Here is a 5964-nt window from a genome sequence, read left to right on the forward strand (position 1 = left end):
CATCTTTGGAAGGCGAATGAGCAATTGGCCATCGCTCGCAAAACAATTGAGGCCCAGTAGAAGGAGTTGGATGGCAAGGCAGAGGCCGCTACAAAAGTCGAGCAGGCTGGATATGACGTAGGCATGAAGGAGACAGAAGAGATTTTGAGAGCTCAAGTCACCAAGGTCTGCCACAGTTATTGCCTCCAAGTCTAGAAAGAGGCCTTAAATTTTGTTTGGGTAAATGTTGCTTTCGAGTTGAGGAACCTCCAAAAGGTTTTTTATCCTCTAGCCTTGAGAGAAGTTTCTCCAACCACCACTAGGGTAACAAGTGCTACTATCCTAGCTCCCTAGCCCATTGAGAAGTCGACTGCTGTGGTATCTCCGCTTGTTAACAAGTCAACTATTCTGGCGCCCCAGACTGCAGCCAAGCCAACTACTTTGGCTTCCCAGCCTGCCAGAGAGGGTAAAATGGGATAGAGTGACACCAACCCTAGGACTGCTTTCTAGAGAGGAAGTTTCTTCCCTTTTTATACTTGTACCTTGTAATTTTCTAATATCAATAAAGGAAAGTTCAATTTCGGCCAGTTTATATGCACAATTGTGTTCTTTTTTTTCTTTTATTTTTTGTCTTATTGGTTACAAGTGTACTTATGCGCTTTTACACCCCCTTTTAAAAAATATATATAATGTAATTGCCTTCGGATATTTAGCTTATTCCAGTAAGGGTCATTCTGAGTTCACCCTTTGACCCGAGGAGCCTCCAAAGGCCAAAGGCACATCAAGCATTTGACCACATTACATAATGGGGGTAACACTTACCTATTTCAGAAAGAATCAGTTTATCCCAAGCATTTGACTTGAGGAACTAAACATGGCTGAGGTTCTAGTTAGCACTTAGCTAATTAAAAAAACATTAGTTTACCCAAGGTATGTGATTCAAGGGGTCAAACATGGCCAAGGTTTTGTTTAATACATAACCAAATAATAAAAATTAATTTACCCAAGGCATGTGGTTCGAGGAGCCAAAAACATGGCCGAGAATCTGTTTAATACTTAACCAAATAAAAGACATTACGTTACCAAGGCATGTGGCCCGAGGAGTCAAACATGGCTGAGATTCTGTTTAACACTTAACCAAATTAAAAAGCATTAATTTACCCAAGGCATGTATTCCGAGGAGCCGAACATGGCCAAGATTCTATTTAACACTTAACCAAATCAAAAAGCATTAATTTATCCAAGGCATGGGATCTAAGGGGTCGAACATAGCTGAGGTTTTGTTTAATACTTAACCAAATTAAAAAAGTATTAATTTACCCATGACATGTGGTCCAAGGAGCCAAACATGGCCGAGGTTCTGTTTAACACTTAACCAAATTAAAAATCATTAATTTACAAAGGCACCAGCTAGGGAAAGAAATTAATAATCAAAGAAAGACAAAATGATGACTTTAAAGCCTTTTATTAATAATAATATCTTTGATAATTATTTACATTCCATGGGCGGGGTACAATGTTTTCATCTAAATCTTCGAAGTAGTAAGCCCCTATTCCAGCCATTGAAGTGACACGATAAGGTCCTTCCTAGTTAGGCCCCAAATTTCCCCATGCTGGGTTTTTGGCAATACCCACCACTTTCCTCAAGACCAAATCTCTAGGCACCAATGGTCTTGTTCTAAATCCCTTGTCATATCCTTGCTCAGATTTTTGCTAATAATCAGCCAATTAGACAATAGCCACCTATCTTCTTTCGTTGGCCAGGTCTTGGCTTGCCGAGAGTACTCGATCATTTTCATCAGCATAAAATTGACTCGTTTTCAATGTCAGGAACCTAGTCTCAAGAGGGATGACTTCCTCGGAACCGTTTGTGATTGAGAATGGAGTCTCCTCCGTTGATCTTCTGGGTGTGGTGCGATACGTCCATAACATGTGTGGCAGCTCGTCTACCCATTTCTCTTTGTCTTATCCAGCCTCTTTTTCAATCTATTAACTATGACTTTGTTGACGACTTCAGCCTGCCCATTCCCTTATAAATAGGCTGTGGTGGAGTATCAATTCCTGATGCCTGACTCCCAGCAATACATTCTGAATGCTTTATTGTCAAATTAAAGTCCGTTGTCTGAGATCAGCGTATGGGGGACTCCAAAACTAGTGACGATGTTCTTCTAGATGAACCTCTTTGCATCCAAATCCCTGATGTTGGAGAGGGGTTTGGCCTCAACCCACTTTGAGAAGTAATCAATTCCGACGAGGAGCCATCTTTAGTTTCCTGTTGCCCTCAAGAATGGCCCAATTATGTCTAAGCCCCACTGTGCAAACAGCCAAGGATTGGAAAGGGGATTCAAGATTCCTCTTGGTTGGTAGATGTTTAGGGCATACATTTGGCATTGGTCACACTTATGAACATAATCTTGGGCAACTTTTTGCATATTTAGCCACCAATACCCTTGGGTAAGAGCTCTATGTGACAGGGATCTTCCTCTTGTATGATTGCCGCAAATTCCTTCATGGAGCTCTTCCAACAATGGCTCCATTGCCTTGGGATGGACATAAAGCAAATACGGCCTAAAGAATGAGCGTTTATATAACTTCTATGCCTCAGAGAGCCAATACCGAGGTGCCTTTCTTCGAATCTTCTCGACTTTGATTTTGTCCTCTAGCAATGCTCTATTCTTTAAGAATAAGACCACTGGGTCCATCCAACTTAGACCAACTTCCATGTTGTGTATCCCGACCATGGCTTGATGATGACAACTGGGGGTTACCAAATCTTCCACAATTATGACTCGAGGGAGGCCTTGCCCCATAAAGGTGGCCAAAGTGGCTAGAAAATCAGCATGAGAGTTTTTTCTTCTAGGGACTTGCTTTATGGAGAAAAACTCAAAGCTGGACTGCAATTGCCTAATTTTGCCAAATTACCCCTGCATCCGTTGGTCTCTAGCCTCAAACTCACCTTTGATCTGCCCTACTATTAGTCTCGAATATGAGAAATCCTCTACGGCCTTGCCACCTAGTCTTTTCACCATAGTCATTCCGACAAGCAAAACTTCATATTTTGCCTCGTTATTCGTGGCTAGAAAATCTAGTCTTAAAGATTTTTCCATGGTTATCTTCTCAAGAGACACTAGAACGATCCCAATACCGGACCCTTTCTTTTAGGCCAAGGGTGTGAGACCACTCCTCAAACATTTTCATGCATGATGATTTCAACACTGTAATTGAGAGTGCTACATTGTTAAATATTTGATTGTTTCTATCCTCTATATTGCCTATATACCAAACAAAAGGTCGCCAGTGTTTAAGTTAAAGGCTATGCTTGCTATTGATACTGAGTCTAAATTCTTCTAGAGGCCTTCATTTTTCTTCACTTAAATCAGTCTTCCTCCCTCTAACTTTCTTTATGGTTATTGGTTGGATTAGCACAAAGAAATTTAATTTAGTCAAACTACACAAATTTGAATAGTGGACAACATTGAATATTGTCCTTTTTAAAGAGGTATATCTTATGACAAATTTTTTGGAGGAAAGGGAGAAAGCCATGATTTGTAAAGTTAATGTGTTTAGTTTTGAGATTGAACACTTCGTTGTTTTTTTTTTTTTTTGATGACTTCATGGTTTATATTATATTTATTTGTACTCAATTTTATATTAGGATACAATTTTTCTTATTTTGTATTTTTTTATTATTTTGCAGAATGATGAATCCCTAAGTAATTGCACCTTCCTCTTTACGTGTATTTTGTAAGATTCATTCAAGCCATAAATGGAAAATGGTTGTAATTTAGCATTTTTGTTTCTTTTTTGGCATTTTTTTCCAGAAACTCATCCAGTAGCTATTTCCATGTATCACAAAGGTTAGTGACTAGTTATTGTTAAGATTTGAACCTCTGTAAACACAGATTGTTAAACCTAATTTAAGGTCAAGTTGTTACTTAGTTCAATTAAATAGATCTAGGTTAAACAAGTATTAATCATATCACAAACAGTGGAAAAGTAAAGCACACAAGCGATATGATGATCCAGGAAAACAAATGAAAACAATTTAGTTTTAAGGTAAAAAAAACCCCAGGGGGGGGATTTAACCTAAACAATCCACAAGCCAACAATTCACTAATAGAATGGAAGTTTTTACAATAGACATAACCCTAAATCTAGTGCTATCTCATGTAGTACTTACGCACGTGACCACACGCAGCTCCGAATTCAAGGACTCTTCTATTATGAATCTGTTGCCCATAAACGCTCCTGTTTGTAACTTTGAGAGCTCCATTCAAAGGTTTAGATTACCGACTGTGGTTGACTTGATTTGCAGCAACTTATCTCCACCGGTACTAGTAGTATTGAATAAATCTCCGGCAGATGCTTGTTAAGTTAGAAGGTTACAAAACCTCATAAATCTCATAGGAGTAACTCACAAGTCTTGAAAAATGTGTATTGGGGTTTCCCTTTTATACTTAGCAGTGTTAGACTCAAGACCAAAACGTTTCGCAGGCTGTTGGGCCTTATTTAAAATTCTGCAAAATCGCAGTTCAATCGGTCGAAGATCTCTCTCGATTGGTCGAGCTCTTTAGATTTGTGAATTCTACTTTTTGTAGCTTGTATGTTCTTGAATCTTGAGTTGTATCAACTAGAGCAATTTATAAACCTCTTTTAAGACTCCTACATCAATCTATGTATCATTATGCAAAAATACATTTGTGCTACATTAACTATGTAAATTTACACAATTCTGTAGCACAAATGTATTTTTGCAAATTTCCACAATTATTATAGCACAAATGTATTTTTGTATAATGATACATATACTGATGAGGGTGTATTTTGGGGTTGATGGGAAAAATTTACAAAATTACTGTAGTTATACAAATGAATGTTTTAAAAATTATTTAGATTAAGGGAAGTGGTTTTTGGTTGAGGAAGAGAGAGATGATTTGAGATAATAATAAAAAATTTATAATGAATAGTATTTTGATTAAATGTAGTGTAAAATAAATAAGCTGATGTGTGGTATTTTGAAAATTAAGAATATAAAATAAAATAAAAACATTATTATGCTAAAATAGAAAAAAAAAAAAAAATTTTGCATGAGCTGATACAATGCTCTAATGTAGTAAGAAACAATGATGTTTTGTGTCTTTGTCTTTGTTAGTAGATGATTACATTATAATGTATTACAACACAATAATTTTGTGTATTTGTCTTTGCTGATAGCTTGTTAATGCTAAATAGATGTTTATTTGAAATTTCAAATTTTTTTTTTTTTTTTACTTATACTCCAGCCCCCCTAACTCGAAATCCTGGGTTCGTCCCTACCTAGATGGCATGTTATTAGTTTTAATTTGGACTCGCCAACTAGTAACAACCTACCACCTAAAATTTGTTGTAAATGTGTTGTAAATGTCACATAACACTTTTCTAAATTTAATTAGTAGGACGCACTATTATGTGAGAAGGAAAATACACATTTATAATTAACCCTCTTAAAATATGCAAACATATTGTCTAATTCCTTCACAACATAAAGGTAATTTAACATTGGTAAAATTGTTTTATTTTTTTTTTTCTAGATAATTTAATATTTGTGGATGTATGGATTATGAACTGTAAATGTCTCCATTAGAAATGTTATGAGATGCCAACTTTTTTTTTTTTTTTTGTTGAGAAACAAGTCATCTGAAGTATCATTATTGTGCTAGTAAACCAACAGAAACTACATTCTTTAAGTCCAGAGGAACAAGCTCCATCCGAACAAACAAAGGGAAAGAATTAATGTCTCGCTCTCTTGGCTAAGACATGTACAACCACATTATCTTACCTCACAATATGAGAGAAAGAAAAACTCTTTCAAGAGCTAATTAAAGAGAGTATCTTTAACTAAGTGGCCAAAGGAAGAGAAAAAAAAATATTTGGGACCTTTCCCATAGAGCAGCCATAACCTCGCTAAGAGAGTTTCGGACTACTATCCCATTTCCTACTTTATCG

This window comes from Castanea sativa, chromosome 11 (assembly GCF_040712315.1).
Source record: "Castanea sativa cultivar Marrone di Chiusa Pesio chromosome 11, ASM4071231v1".
Classification (NCBI taxonomy): domain Eukaryota; kingdom Viridiplantae; phylum Streptophyta; class Magnoliopsida; order Fagales; family Fagaceae; genus Castanea; species Castanea sativa.